This window comes from Panthera leo, chromosome A1 (assembly GCF_018350215.1).
Source record: "Panthera leo isolate Ple1 chromosome A1, P.leo_Ple1_pat1.1, whole genome shotgun sequence".
NCBI classification, from domain to species: domain Eukaryota; kingdom Metazoa; phylum Chordata; class Mammalia; order Carnivora; family Felidae; genus Panthera; species Panthera leo.
The window spans coordinates 210,767,989-210,785,030 of NC_056679.1; positions in this window are offsets into that span (position 1 = coordinate 210,767,989).

Genomic DNA, 17,042 nt, shown 5'->3' on the forward strand with positions numbered 1-17,042 from the left:
CATACTGATTCCAAGATATTCATTCGACACATTTTTTTTTTCAGTAGGTACAGAAATATAGTGATGAACAAACATACTATGTTCACGATTTTATGGAATTTTCAGACTAGTGGATTCACCAAGCATGGGCAAAACCAATTTTTTAGAGCCATTAGCTTTTTTTGAACTAAGCAGACAAAATAAAACAAAATGCAGCTGAGTTTCCTCACAATGATGTTTACAGTTATTAAAGAAAATTTCCCCAAACTTAAATGAATAACTGTAATGAACTCCTACTATAAGAAAGCATTATCTATAGAGAAAGAAAGAATGAGTAAGAATGAGTGGAGAAAGGAAGGATGAGTATGCTCTGGATCCCAACAGCCAAGCTGAAGCTCGAATCTAGGGTGTCAAATTCCAAGGAGAGGTAACAGGCCATATGTGGAGTTCAATTAGATGAACTAGGTTGGTGGCCAAAAAAATGTATGAAAAAGCAAAAATGGAAAATGTAGAAATAAACTGAACTCAAACCAGGCAAGGGAAGTTAAGGGAGGGGAGGGTTTATACTGCTAAATCCTAAAAACTGCCCAAGCAAGTGCATGTTTCTAGAATGTAGCAGAAAGGAGAGATTTGACTAGGAGACTGGTGAAGAGTTAAACATTTGGAGAGTCTGTTTGCTTAGCTCTGTCGTTAGAGGTCATAGCCATTTGCATACTTTCAACATGTATCGTCTGTCTGCAAGTAAGCACGTATCTGCTATGGGCTGCATCCTTCATCATTCCCTCAATATTTGCTCCCTTCTCCCCATTCCCTCAAGATGGTGCTTTTGAAATCTTCCTAGTTCAGGCTTACTGTTTGTCCTCCCAGGTTTCTGTGCTCTTCAGGGTAGCATGACCCTGGCAGGCAAAAGGCCCAGGTCACAGGTGGCAGTTTCATTGACTCAGCAATTAGTCTGCCTGGTGCCCTCCACTGTGGCTCTATTCCACCTCCTTGAGTTCATTGTCAGCCTGCTGTTCACCAAACTGAGCCAGGCTCTGGAACGCACCTCCTGCCTGCGGCACTGCCTTTTGCCATTTGGCTCTGTTGAGCCAGTTGACCAATCTTTGCCACCATATCTACTCCACAGCTAGTTATATCCTTTCACCATCTGGATGTCTTTCTCTCATTTTGGGGGTTGGAGATGGCATGTTTGATAGTCCACTTTGGAGGCCACTATGCCCCACTCTTCTGCTGGATGGCATCTAAGAAGATAGACAGTTGAAAGTATCACCAGGAAATGGCAACAATTATGTAGCTGCTGCTACTGTCTCTGCTGATACCACACAAGCCCCAATTCTCTGGTCACTTCGTGACCCAGTTCTTGGCCCCCTGCTGACGTTTCCAGCATGACAAAGAAACAGTGACTGAAAGGAGCAACAGACTAATGTCATCTTGCCAGATGAAGCTGCTTGTTTGTCAAATGTCAAGGCTTTGCCTCTTCAGATTTCACTCTTCTGCAAAATACTCTGCACCCAAGTGCCCTGGAAAATGGTAAAGGCTCTTAATTCAATCCCAGGGCATGTGAAATTTGCTGGATGTGATGATTCTAAAGAGCCTCAGACGGTTTCTTTTTGGTTATAGTAACTGCCAAAACTATTATAAACCCTCTTAGGAAACAGTGTTGGAAGGGAATTAAATTTGAAGTTTCAGTATTCCCAGTTCATTTGCAAGCCACCAGACACAACCATACAGCAAGCAGTGACAACATGCTAATGAGATTTCAGTGTGTTACACTGATCAGCTGAAAGACCATTAAAAAATATCTGTCAGAGTGTTGACTGTCCATTTAAATTTAGAATGATTTTAGAGGCCTCTTTCTGCCTACAGTTCTTATAGTAAAAAAAGAACACACTGGCTGCAAAATGCTCAGCTGGGAAGACTTGAGGTAGCATAGGGCTTTGTTCTAAACCTTTTTAGATAAGATCATTTCTGGTGATGAGAAAAGATAAGAAAGAACCCAGCCAAGGAAGTAGACCACGTAAGATTAGTGTTAGAGAAATATGCCAATTCATGTTAAATGTGCATGTGTGTGTATGTGTGTGCTAAATTATTTATAGTGTAAAATATAGTTATGCTTACCAAACATGTTATCTTATAACAACCATTTGTTTGAGCCTAAAAAATTCTACTGTAACTGGAAAGCAGGTGAACCCATTCAATTCTTGTATAAAAAGGGATAATTACTTGTACTCTTTCCCTGTTTCACTTACTTAAAACACGTATCATCTAAAGATGGCCAAAAGAAACTGAGTGGATGGGTGGGAGGCAGGGAGGAGGATATCCTGGAAATCTTAAAACCCTTGAAACTGAAAATATATCTGGACTCATAAGGAGTCCCATATTGTGCAATGCTGTTGGGTACCCTCGTGTGTTTATTCACTGTGTAATACATTATACACATACAGTCACACAGAGCTATTGAATATTTGCTGCTTACTTTATAAGAATGTTATGACTGCACTATATTTGTACTTTCAGAGGAAATTCATAATATTCAAATCAATGTTCAAATCACTTAAAGAAAGTAAGATATCAGTTTTTAATTGAATGTCCTTAAGAGACATGGCTAACCATAACTCAGTTTTATAATTTGTATTTATTTTTTAAAAATCACAAAGATAAGAGATAGAAGGTAAAAGAAACAAAACTCATAGGTAAAGAAAATCTTTCAAAGGTAGCCCCTGAAATGTGATCTAAGATGAATATCTGATCATAAGGACCTCATGGTGTAGCCCAGTCTAAACAGAACAGTGATGTTGCTGAGTTTCCATTGTTTTATTAAAACCAGTTGGTTTATACAAGGAAGACTCTTATCTCAGAACTTAATAACTCATGTAATAATATTTTTTCCTTAATTAGCATTTATCTTGAGCTAGATTCCATGCAAAACTAATTAATATACAGGCATCATCTCATTTCATCCTTACAACAACTGTTAAAGATAAGAATTATAATTATCTTCATTTTACAAAGGAAGAAACTAAGTCTGAGATTAGATAAGTAACATGCCTAAGATCACCAAGTTAATAAGAAATGAAACTGTCATAAATTCTCACTGCAGTGTTAATGCCCTGTGCTCTCTCAGTTTGGGACTCTCTTGTGTTGCTATGCAAAATGATAGAGAAACTGGTCTGTGTAGGTCATTTTCCATCTTAGACTAGTCTGTGTAGGTGATGAAATATAGTATCAGCCATTTATATAATTTAAAAATTTTGGCAGCCACATTAAAAAGAAAAAAAAAACAGGTAAAATTAATTTTAAATAATCCAATATATCTAAACACATCATTTCACATGAAGTGCTCAATAGCTCAATGTGGCTGGGGCCACCATATTGCACAGAACAGATCCCAATTGTCTGATTTTCAAATCACCAGACCTCTCAGATGACTCTTGGCTAGTGGCTGTTAAAGAAACTGGTGATTATTCCAAAATATTTTTATGGATGGGTCTACAGGAAATCTAGCCGATACATAAATATACAACATTTTGAACCTTCTGGAAACAACAGGAAGAAATATACAAATGGGATCTGTTCATGTCAAGAGAGAGAAGGAAGAAGAGGACGAGTAGACAGACGAAGAAAAGGAGGAAAGCCCATTATAGGTGTTTATAAGCAAATAAGAGCTAAAGCTTATTTGAACACATAGACATTGAACTGAGGCTTCAAGACTAAGCTGCAGAAAAGATCATTTCTGAGGAAACAGAGACAGCTGTAAATATATGTAAATACATTTGATTAAAATGAATGAGGAGGGAGTCTGCAGTTTTGCTCATATGTTATGACTAACACAGTTTGGCTTTGTGTTGAATCTTTAACAAAGCTTGGCTAAAAATACTGTTGCCGATTCAATCAGCTGCTGTTATGCTTGTAGGACCTGTTATTCTGTAAGGAAGGATGAAACCTACAGGAGGAGGTGGAAATAAATGAGAGAGAGCTGATAAGTGATCAGAGTCCATGGGCACTATGTGACATGTCTGCAATTTTCACACAGGTCACAGAGGCTCACCAACCCCATATCTCACCTTGTTCTGCCTCCCGCCTACGCCTCAAGTTTTGATCAGGAAGAACTTCTGTCATCCCACTGTCCTACATCAGTTCTCCTTTTTCAGAAAGGAGCCACAATTCCCCAACACCCTGAACTTTGAGGGAAGGACCGTGCACTATTCAGAGTTGTATCACACATGCTTTGCCTGACCAGGAACAAAAAGTATTTTGTCGAATGGTCATTCTCATGTACTGGGCTTTGGAGGCTTGGTTGACTTCAGACTTCCACTGTATCCCTCAAATAATTTTAAGAGGTCTCTTAGAGAAACGGCTCCAGCCCCTAGAGCCATTACCTCTGAGCCGTGAGAACCCGGATAAGTTATTGCCTCAGTTTTCTCACCAAGAATAATTCATAGCACATAGTAGACACTCTTTATTTGTTGAACCAATGAATGAATGGCCTTGTTTCACAGCAGCTACCAAAGCATAGGTTTTGTTACTGAGGTTGAATCCTCTGATTGTGGACCCTCATGTTAAGAACTTCTGCTCGGGAATTTAGGAAGATCAAAGAGAATGAGAGGCTAGATAGGCATCAGAAAGACCTGGGGAGCCACTCTCCCCGTGCACATACATATGGTTTAAGTCAGGCAGTTGTAAAACAAAAACCCAAGAGTGAGATCTCAGAGATCAGAGTTAAAAGAAGGACTGTAGGAGGGATGACAGGCTACAAATCATTTTAAGAAAAAAGACACAGAAACTCAGATTTTGCACAAGGGAGCTCCAGAATTGAGAAGGTGGCTCGTCTTGCATCCAGGTGTGCTGTTAGGATGAGTACTTGGAAGGAAAGTTAAGGTCAGGACGGGGGGTGCCTGAAGGATTCCAGCCACAAATGAGTGCACCTCCTCCTGATGTCATTATTTTAAGTGATGGGTTCCAGGCCCAGAAGGATCTATAAATTGGAGTTACAGGTACTGGGTATGTCACAAGTTCTCCCTGCAGTGCTCACGCCCTGCTCTCACTCTTTTCCTAAGACTCTATGCTCAGCTAAGGATCACAGGAAGAACAAGTCCTTTTCTGTAAACCACACGGGAGAGGAACTGCCAGTATCTACCTCCCTGCCTTCACCCTTCCAGGCTGGAGAAGGCTCAGGCCCACCTCAGATGAGTCAAATTCCCTCAGGGTTTCCTGTCTTAGTTTTCACTGTAGTTTACTGAGGAGATTTTGTTTTTTCAGTTTATTTATTTTGAGAGAGAGAGAGTGTACAGGGAAGGGGCAGAGAGAGCAGAAGAGACAGAATCCCAAGCAGGCTCTGCACTGTCAGCACAGAGAGCGATGTGGGGCTTAAACTCACAAGCCATGAGGCCATGTCCAGAGATGAAACCAAGAGTAGGGCACTTAACTGACTGAGCCACCCAGAAGCCCCTACTGAGGAGACTTTTAAAAATTAGTATTGATAACTTGTTTCTCAAAGCAAACTCGACACCACCCTCCTAGTTCCATGAAAAATAAAGTCAACTGTCGTTAATAACTTTCCCATTTTTAAAGGTAAGTTTTTATATATGTATTATTTTTTGAGAGTGGGGAGGCGAAGAGGGAGAGAAAGAGTCTTAAGTAGGCTCCACTCTCGACACGGAGCCCATTGCGGGGCTTGATCTCACCACTGTGAGATCATGACCTGAGTCGAAATCAAGAGCCCATGCTTAACCAACTGAGCCACCCAAGCGCCCCAGGTTTTATGACTTTTAAAAGTTACAAAAAAAAAACCAAACAAACAAACACCTGGAGACATTGTCCTTGCCTTCAATTTAATAATAAGCCAAAAGATGTTTTTGAAGCAGCTGCTATGTGCCAGGGACTATGGGCTACCAGGATGCACAGTGTGGATGGATTAGGCTGATGCCATTAGAAGAGTTCATGGTCACAGAGGGAAAGAGACAAACCATCGTAAGTGTGGAGAGTGTTGCAATGGAAACCCCGGGGTGTAATGGGAACATATAATTTGGAGGTCTCACCTGAATTGGAGGTACAAAGTGTAGTTGGGAAATGCTTTCTCGAGGAAGTGACGTTTAAATTTAAGAAACAAGTTCGCCTGAAGAAACCATGGTCACACCAGGGAAATAAAATGATCTCAGATACAGCAGAAGGAAGAAGAATAATGTGTTTATAGAAAAAGCAGATGCCTGACCTTACTAGTCTACAGGATTCTAAGCCCAGGAGAAGTAATACATGCAACAGAGATGTTATACATGGAAACACGATGGAGATTCCTGAAAGCTATACAGGGAACTAAGACTTAATGGGCTGGGAAATAGGGAGCCACAGAAGGTTGTAAAGATATGACATGATGAAATTAAGATTCTAAAAAGCAGGAGGTAGATTTGATTGACAGACAATAAAACTGGACTAAAAGAATCTGTCTGAAGTATCTATGTACAAGAGGATGAGGATCTAAATTATGGAAATAGAAATAGGTAAAATTAAAGGAAAAAAGGGTGTCATGATTAACTTGATTGTATATAAACCGAGAAACTCATTATGAGACTTCAAGTGCCCTGGCCAGTCAGTGGGTGGATTCAAGAGCCAGATTTGGAAGAAGGGGTGAGGAGAGCATGGAAAACTCAGGTTTGGACATTTTGAGTTTGAAATGTACTGTTATTCACTCTTCCTTGTTACAACTCTCTGCGGCTTATTTTTTGTTTGACTTCCTAAAGACAACTTCCCTGAGGCACATTAAATTGTTGGGTAGGGAAGAGTCCCTTTCATGTACTATAAATGAAGTTGTAATTGCTCACAAAAGAAAACCAAATTTTGAGAACATTTTCTGAATATTTACATTTCTAATTAACTAATTTAGATTTCTAAAATTAACTAATATTTATTGAGCACATGTGAGAAACCTAAATTGGGATTATTTTTGCCACATGGTAGTTCTTTAAATGCCAAGGAGAGCTGTTTTGTTTCATCTGGGGGTTGAATCATCTTTAATTTTGTTTTTGTGATGATCATTCATTGACGTGCCCTCGTTTTTAGTGGAGAGACAAGGTTAAACTCAGAAATAATCTGAATTTGTGGTATAAATTATGAAGTTGGTCAGAATATTCCACTTCTTAAAAGCAAAAACAAAGAAACAAACAAACAAAAAGCTCAAGTGCAAAACAGGATTTACATTTAAACCCGGCTTTACCACTGAGATGAAAGGAATCTGTCTGAAGGATTATCCTAAAGCCTTCCTCCCTTCGGACAACTGTGTAGTTTACAAATGTGTGGCTGAATAAAAAACACGGTGTTTAGCCCACATGATGGGCATTAGGTCTTTGTCCTATTTTCTTACATCTCAATGTGCATTGGCTTCCTTTACTGATTTTCCCCGTTTTAGTTGTTGCTTTATGTTACTTATGTGCCTTTTGTTTTCCCATTTATGTCAGGGAGGTAGAAACTACTCACCATGCCAGCCTCACCTCCCTGCTGCAAGTAACTTCCTGCTCTCTGCTCACACATAAAGCCTATCTGGGGTCACTCTAGGACAGCTGGAGGACCCAGCAGTTCTATGCTCCCTATCTTTATCATGTTCCCTTCTAACTTGTCAGCGTATAAGTCTATACTACACTGGGAAATATAGTTCTCTCCTTCTGAATACTTTTTATTTTGAGATATCTTTGAGGAAAGTTTCTTATTCTTTATTCTTATTCTTATAGTTTATTACATCCCTTCATACACGTTATTGTTTCCACAAATTAGGTCTCTAAAGACCTCTACTAAGTGACAGTGTTGGCCAAATGACAATTTTCTCTTCTTAGGGTAAAAATTTTTTCCTTTTTTTGTTTTTAATTTAAATTTTGGTTAGTATACAGTGCCATATTGGTTTCAGGAGTAAAATTCAGTGATTCATCACTTACATACAACACCCAGTGCTCGTCACAACAAGTGCCCTCCTTAATACCCATCACGCACATAGCCCAACTCCCACCCACATCCCTCTGTCAACCCTCAGTTTGTTCTTTATCATTAAAGTCTCTTGGGGTTTGTTTCCCTGTCTTCTTTTTATTCCCTCCTTTCCCATATGTTCATTTGTTTTGTTTCTTAAATTCCCCTTATGAGTGAAATAATATCGTATTTGTCTTTCTCTAATTGACTTATTTCACTTAGCATAATTCCAGCTCCATCCATGTTGTTGCAATAGCAAGATTTCATTCTTTTTGATGGACAAGTAATATTCTATTGTATATATATATACCATATCCTCTTTATCCATTCATCAGTTGATGGATATTTGGGCTATGGTTTGGCTATTATTGATAATGCTGCCATAAACGTTAGGGTTCAGGTATCCCTTCAAATCTTTATTTTTGTATCCTTTGGGTAAATACCTAGCAGTGCAATTGCTGGATCATAGGGTAGTTCTATTTCTAGTTTCTTGAGGAACCTCCATAATGTTTTCAGAGTAGGTGCACTAGTGTGCATTACCACCAACAGTGCAAGAGGATTCCCCTTTCTCCACATCTTTGCCAACAACTATTGTTTCTTGTGTTGTTAATAGTAGCCATTATGACAGGTATGAGGTGATATCTCATCATAGTTTTGATTTGTATTTCGCTGATGATGGGTGATGCTGAGCACCTTTTCATGTGCCTGTTAGCGATCTGGATATCTTCTTTGGAAAAGTGTCTATTCATGCCTTCTGCCCATTTCGCACTGGATTATTTGTTTTATGGGTGTTGAATTTGCTAAGTTCTTTATAGATTTTGGATACTAGCCCTTTATTAGATATATCATTTGTAAATATCTTCTCCCATTCCATAAGCTTCCTTTTAGTTTTGGAGATTGTTTCGTCCTCTGTGCAAAAGTTTTTTTTTTGATGAAGTCCCAATAGTTTATGCTTGCTATTACTTCCCTTGCCTTCAGGGACCTGTCTTGTAAGAGGTTGCTGTGACAGAGGTCAAAGATGTTTCTGCCTGCTTTCTCCTCTAGGATTTTGATGATTTTCTGTCTCATATTTAGGTCTTTCATCCATTTTGAATTTATTTTTGTGTGTGGTGTAAGAAAGAGGTCCAGTTTCATTCTTCTACATGTTGCCACCCAGTGTTCACAGCACCGTTTGCTAAAGAGACTGTCTTTTTTCCATCAGATATTCTTTCCTGCCTTGTTGAAGATTACTTGACTGTATAGTTGTGGGTCCATTTCTAGGTTTTCTACTCTGTTCCACTGGTCTATGTGTCTGTTTTTGTGCCCTTACCATACTGTCTTGGTGACTAAAGCTTTGTAATATGGCTTGAAATTCAGAATTGTGATGCTTCATTTTGTTTTCCTTTTTCAGGATTGCGTTGGCTATTCAGGTTTTTTGTGGTTTCATGCAAATTTTAGGATTATTTGTTCTAGCTCTGTGAAGAATGCTGGTGGTATTTTATTAGGTATTGCATTAAATGTGTGGATTTCTGGGGTGCTTACGTGGCTCAGTCAGTTAAGCAACCAACTCTTGGTTTCAGTTCAGGTCATGATCTTACATTTCATGGGCATGAGCCCTGTGCCCACTTGGGAGTTTCTCTCACCCTCTCTCCCCCACCCCCCACTTGTGTGTGCACACTTTCTCTCTCTCACTCTAAATAAATAAATCAATAAATCAATCAATAAATATTTTTTTTAAAAATGTGCAGATTGCTTTGAGTGGTGTAGACATTTAAACAATGTGTGTTCTTCCAATCCATGAGCATGGAACGCTTTTCCATTTTTTGTGTCCTCTTCAATTTCTTCATAAGTGTTTTATAGTTTTCAGAATATAGATCTTTTACCTTTTTACTTAGGTTTATTCCCAGGTATCTTATTGTTTTTGCAATAAGCAAATGGGATTGATTTTTTTAATTCTTTTTCTGCCTCTTTGTTATTGCTGTAAGTGGGATGTTAAAGTCCTCTACTGCTATTGTATTATTATTGATGAGTTTCTTTGTTTGTTATTAGTTGATTTATATATTTGGGCTTCCAAGTATGGGGCGTAAATATTGATAATTGTTAGAACTTCTTGATGGATAGACCCCTTAACTTTGATATAATACCCTTCCTCATCTCTTGTTACAGTCTTTGTTTTAAAATCTAGTTTGTCTGATATAAGCATGGCTACTCTGGCGTTCTTTTGACATCCATTAGTATGATAGATGGTTCTCCATCCCCTCACTTTCAATCTGCAAGTGTTTTTAAGTCTAAAATGAGTCTCTTGTAGGCAGCATATAGATGGATCTTTTTTTGAAATCCATTTTGATACCCTATGTCTTTTGATTGGAACACTTAGTCCATTTGCATTCAGAATGATTCTTGAAAGATATGAATTTAGTGACATTCTGTTACCTGTAGAGTTAGTGCTTCTGGTGATGCTCTAGTCTTTGGGGTTTGGTCCTTTCTGGTCCTTTCTAGTCTCTGTTGCTTTTGGTCTTTATTTTTTTCTACACTTAAAGAGTCCCACTTAAAATTTCTTATATGGCTGGTTTCGTGGTCACAAACTCCTCTGGTTTCTGTTTGTCTGGGAAACTCTTTATCTCTCTATTTTGAGTGACAGCCCTGCTGTATAGAATATTCTTCACTGAATTTTTTTTTCCATTTAGCACATTGAATGTCTCTTGCTACTCTTTTCTGTCCTGCCAAGTTTCTGTGGGCATATCTGTTTTGAAACTGATCTGTCTTCCCTCATGCATTAAGGACATTTTGGCCCTTGCTGTTTTCAGGATTTTTTCTATGTCTACGTATTTTGTGATTTTGACTATGATATGTCTTGGCAATGGCCAGCTTTTGGGAGTTCTTTGTGCTTCTTGGATTTTGTTTTTTTCAATTTGCAATGGTATTTATTTATTTATTTATTTATTTTCTTTTATTGATGTGATGAATCACGTTAATTGTTTTGCAGATATTGAACCAGCCCTGCATCCGAGGTATAAATCCCACTTGGTCGTGGTGAATAATTTTTTTAATGTATTGTTGGATCTAGTTGGCTAATATCTTGTTGAGGATTTTTGCATCCATGTTCATCAGGGAAATTGGTCTATAGTTCTCCTTTTTAGTGGGGTCTTTGTCTGGTTTTGCAATCAAGGTAATGCTGGCTTCACAAAAAGAGTTTGGAAGTTTTCCTTCCATTTCTATTTTTTGGAACAGTTTCAGGAGAATAGGTGTTAATTCTTCCTTAAATGTTTGGTAGAATTCCCCTGGAAAGCCCTCTGGTCCTGGACTCTTGGTTTTTGGCAGATTTTTGATTAATAATTCGATTTCCTTACTGGTTATGGGTCTGTTCAAATTTTCTATTTCTTCCTGTTTCAGTTTTGGTAGTGTATATGTTTCTAGGAATTTTTCCATTTCTTCCAGATTGCCCGTTTTATTGGCATATAATTGTTCATGATGTTCTCTTATAATTGTTTTTATTTCTGTTGTGTTGGTTGTGATCTCTCCTCTTTCATTCTTGATTTTACTTATTTGGGTCCTTTCCTTTTTCTTTTTGATAAAACTGGCTAGTGGTTTATCAATTTTGTTAATTCTTTCAAAGAATCAACTTCTGGTTTCATTGATCTGTTCTACTGGGTTTTTTTGGTTTTGATAGCATTAATTTCTGCTCTAATCTTTATTATTTCCTGTCTTCTGCTGGTTTTGGGTTTTATTTGCTGTTCCTTTTCCAGCTCCTTAAGGCATAAGGTTAGGTTGTGTATCTGAGATCTTTCTTCCTTCTTTAGGAAGGCCTGGATTGCTATATACTTTCCTTTTACGACCACCTTTGCTGCGTCCCAGAGGTTTTGGGTTGTGGTGCTATCATTTTAATTGACTTCCATACACTTTTTAATTTCCTCTTATTAAGGAAATAATAAGCCCATTCATTCTTTAGTAGGATGTTTTTCAGTCTCCAAGTATTTGTTACCTTTCCAAATTTTTTCTTGTGGTTGATTTCAAGTTTCATAGCATTGTGGTCTGAAAATATGCACAGTATGATCTCAATCTTTTTGTACTTACTTAGGGCTGATTTTTGTCCCAGTATATTGTCTATTCTGGAGAACGTTCCATGTGCACTGGAGAAGATGTATATTCTGCTGCTTTGGGATGAAATGTTCTGAATATTTCTGTGAAGTCCCTCTGGTCCAATGTGTCATTCAAAGCCATTGTTTCCTTGTTGATTTTTTGATTAGATGATCTGTCCATTGTTGTGAGGGGGTGTTGAAGTCTCCTACCATTATGGTATTACTATTGATGAGTTTCTTTATGTTTGTGATTAATTGATTTATATATTTGGGTGCTTCCACATTTGGTGCATAAATGTTTACAATTGTTAGGTCTTCTTGGTCTATAGCCCCCTTGATCATGATATAATGCCCTTCTGCATATCTTGATACAGTCTTTATTTTAAAGTCTAGATTTTCTGATATAAGTATGACTACTCTGGCTTCCTTTTGTTGACCATTAGCATGATAGATGGTTCTCCATCCCCTTATTTTCAATCTGTAGGTTTCTTTAGGTCTAAAGTGGGTCTCTTGTAAACAGCATATAGATGGGTCTTGTTTTCTTATCCATTCTGTTACCCTATGTCTTTTGATTGGAGCGTTGAGTCCATTGACATTTAGAGTGAGTACTGAAAGATATGAATTTATTGCCATTATGATGCTTTTAGAGTTGGAGTTTCTGGTGGTGTTCTCTGGTCCTTTTTAATCTTTTGTTGCTTTGTGTGTGTGTGTGTGTGTGTGTGTGTGTATATGTGTGTGTGTGTATATATATATATATATATATATATATATGTATTTTCATCTTTTCTCCCCCTGAGAGAGTCCCCCTTAAAATTTCTTGCAGGGTGGTTTAGTGGTCACAAACTCCTTTAATTTTTGTTTGTCTGGGAAACTTTTCATCTCTTCTTCTATTTTGAATGACAGCCTTGCTGGATAAAGAATTCTTGGCTGCATATTTTTCTGATTCAGCACACTAAATATATCCCACCACTCCTTTCTGGCCTGCCAAGTTTCTGTGGATAGGTCTGCTGCAAACCTGATCTGTCTTCCCTTGTAGGTTAGGGACTTTTTTTTCCCTTGTTGCTTTCATGATTCTCTCCTTGCTTGAGTATTTTGTGAATTTCACTATAATATGCCTTGCTGATGGTCGGTTTTTGTTGAATCTAATGGGAGTCCTCTGTACTTACTGGATTTTGATGTCTGTGTCTTTCTCCAGGTTAGGAAAGTTTTCTGCTATTATTTGCTCACATAACCCTTCTACCCCTTTTTCTCTCTCTTCCTCCTCTGGGAACCCTATGATTCTGATGTTGTTCCTTTTTAATGAGTCACTGATTTCTCTAATTCTTAAAGCGTGCTCTTTTGCTTTAATTTCCCTCTTTTTTTTCTGCTTCATTATTCTCTATAAATTTGTCCTCTGTATCACTGATTCTATGTTCTCCCTCATCCATCCTTGCTGCCACTGCATCCATCCGTGATTGCAGCTCAGTTATAGCATTTTTAATTTCATTCTGGCTATTTTTTACTTCTTTTATCTCTGCAGAAAGGGATTCTAATCTATTTTTGACTCCAGCTAGTATTCTTATTATCGTGATTCTAAATTCTGGTTCAGACATCTTGCTTGTATCTATGTTGGTTAAATCCCTGGCTGTCGTTTCTTCGTGCTCTTTCTTTTGGGGTGAATTCCTTTGTTTTGTCATTTTGAAGGGAGAAAAGGAATTAATGAGGTAGAGAAATTCAAATTAAAAATGTTAAAATTAAAAAAATATTAAAATTAAGAATTAAAAATTAAAAACACACACACACACAAATCGAATAGATGATGCTAGATCCTAGGTGTGTTTTGGTCTGGGTGTTGAAAGTGGTTTGACAGATTAGAGAAACAAAAAAAAAAAGGGGGGGGGGGAGAGGGACAAAAAAGGAAATCACTTGAGAATTTGAAAAAATGAATACACTAAAGTAGACTAAAATGAGATTATGTGGGTAAAATAGAATTTGAGAAAATATACACAAAAGTAGAGAATATAGTAGGAAAAAATTAAAGAAAAAGATTTTTAATAAAAATTAAAAAGAAATATGAACTTTTTTGTTTTCTGTATTTAAGAATAAAGAAAAGAAAAGAAAAAGAGAAAAAAAGATAAAAAAAGAAAAAGAGAAAAGAAAAGAAAAAAGAAATAATTTCAAAATTTGAAAAAGTGAATACACTGTAGTATACTGAAATAAAATGATGGGAGTAAGATAGAATTTGAAAAAATTTAAATAAAAGCAAAAAATATAGTAATAAGGATTAAATAAAAATATTTTTAAAAGAAATTGAAAGTTGGGGCGCCTGGGTGGCTCAGTCAGTTAAGCGTCGTACTTCGGCTCAGGTCACGATCTCACGGTCCGTGAGTTCGAGCCCCGCGTCGGGCTCTGGGCTGATGGCTCGGAGCCTGGAGCCTGCTTCCAATTCTGTGTCCCTCTCTCTCTGCCCCTCCCCCGTTCATACTCTGTCTCTCTCTGTCTCAAAAATAAATAAACGTTAAAAAAAATTTTTTTAAAAATTAAAAAAAAAGAAATTGAAAGTAAAAATGAAGTTTTTCTCTTTCTGCATTCAAGAAAAAGAAAAGAAATGAAAAAGAAAGAAAAGAAAGGAAATTGTTTGAAAATTTGAAAAGGTGAGTACACTGAAGTAGACTAAAATAAAATGATGGAAGTAAAGTAGAATTTGAAAAAATTTACACAAAAGTAAAAAAATAGTAATAAACATTAAAGACAGATATTTTTAATAAAAATTGAAAATAAAAATGAGTTTTTTCTCTTTTTGTATCCAAGAAAAAGAAAAGAATTGTAAAAGAGACAAAGGAAAAAGAGAAAAAAAAGAAAGAAAAAAATTGAATAGATGAACCTGCTCACAGATTGAAGTGGGACTGAAATTGCTTCTTTTTCCCCTAGAGGTCAGTCCATGTAGCTCTTTATAGTCCATAAATTAAGCCGGCGGTGAGGTTTGTGTTCTTGAAGAGCTAAGTTGGCCCAGTTGGGTAGGCTTAGTGTAACAGCTACGCTCTCCACTAGATGGCGCTGCTAGACTACTGGGGTGCATTGCTGTGGTGCTCATAGGTGTGCATGTGCATACACGGGAGCGATGAAAATGGCACCACCCAGCTACCCAGTCTGTTCTCCCAGATCAGCAATCCCGCACTGGTCCTCTGTCTTCAGCTCTCATCCACTCCCTGCTTTTCCACTCTCCGTGACCAGGCCCCAGGCACTACCTCTCTCCCGAGTTTTGTCTCAGATGCGGCTGTTTTCCTCCACCCCTTATTTCTGAAGGACTGCAGCTTTGAGGGTCTCACTGAGCCACGGCTGAATGAGCAATGGCCGAATGTCGGCTGCACCCAGGAATGCCTGCTGGACCCTGCTGTTGCCGGTGCCCCGAGACTGCAGCCAGGTGCCAGCCTGCCCCCCAAAACGATCGCGAGACAGTGTAGCCTCAGCATTTCAGGGATTATGGAAAATCGCAACACACATCGGGCACCAGGATTCACCCTCAACGACCTTGCCCCAACACCAGTGAATGTGGCTGCCTTCTGAGGTCTGCTGGGACAAGGTGGCTTCAACAGTCTCTACCAAATGTCCTTCCAGCAGTGGAACCGCTTTTCCCTGTGTGGCCTGAGAACCTCCCAGACCCCACTCTATTCCTGGGGATTCACCTTTCCCACCAGAGCACCACCAGGTATGGAGCTGCGGAGATGCAGCCTTTGCGCCCCCCTTGTTTACAGTCTTAATGGAATTGAAACCCTCTCCTTTCCCCTTTCTCCCTTTTTGGTTTAGTCCCTGCCGCTGTTTTCAATTTCCACTTTCTCTCCAGCTGCTTTTGGGGAGGGGTGCTTTTCCCATATGCTCTCCCCTCCCCAGTCTCCCTCCTCTCTCTGCCCACAAAAGGGGTCCCCTACCTTTTGCGGCTTCTTGCTCCCCAAGTTCAGCTCTTCGGGTCGTGTACCTGCTGAATTCTGTGGTTCAGGTTGTGCAGATTGTTGTGTTAACCTTCCAGTCAGTTTTCTAGGTGTGTAGGATGGTTTCGTGTTGGTCTAGCTGTATTTCATGGACGCGAGACACACAAAAAGCTTTTGTGCTGTTCTGCCATCTTGGCTCCTCTGCTGTGCTTCTTGGATTTTGATGTCTGTGTCCTTCCCCAGATGAGGAAAGTTTTCAGCTATAATTTGCTCCCATATACCTTCTGCCACTTTTCCTCTCTTTTCATCTTCTGGAACTCCTATAATACGAATGTCATTATGTTTTGGGGCACCTGGGTGGCTCAGTTGGGTATCGGACTTCATCAGCTCAGGTCATGATTTCATGGTCCATGGGTTCGAGCCCTGGACTGGGCTCCTAGCTGACAGCTTGGAGCCTGCAACCTGCTTCAAATTCTGTGTCTCCCTCTCCCTCTCTCTCTTTCTCTTTCTCTTTCTCTTTCTCTGCCCCTCCCTCATTCACATTCTATCTCTCTCTCTTTCAAAAAATAAGCATTAAAAACATTTTTTTAAATGAATGGCATTATCTTTTAATAAATCACTGAGTTCCCCAAGTCTGTCTTTGTGATCCCTGACTTTGTTTCTCTCTTGTTTTCAGCATCATTATTTCCCATAATTTTATCTTCTATATTCCTCATTTGCTCCTCTGCCTCATCTATCTTCGTTTTTATGGCCTTCATTTAGGTTTGCCTCTTGGTTACAGCATTTTTAAATTTCAGTCTGACTAAAATTTAGGTCTTTCATCTCTGCAAAAAGGGATTCTCTAGCCCAGCTATTGTCCTTTTAATCCTTTAATCATTTTAAATTCTAATTCAGACATCTTACTTGTATGTGCTTTGACTAAATCCCTGGCTGTCATTTTATCCTGTTCTTTCTTTTGAGGTGAATTCCTCCATCTTGTTATTTGGGAGGAATAATAATAATAATAATAATAGAATGAAATAAAAACTTTTAAATTTTTTAAAACTCGAATAAAGGAAGCTAGATCATAGGTGTGTTTCGGTCTGCTTAAGAGAAACTTGATAGAAAAAGGAAGAGAGAAGAAAAGATAAACAAATTGAAAAATTTT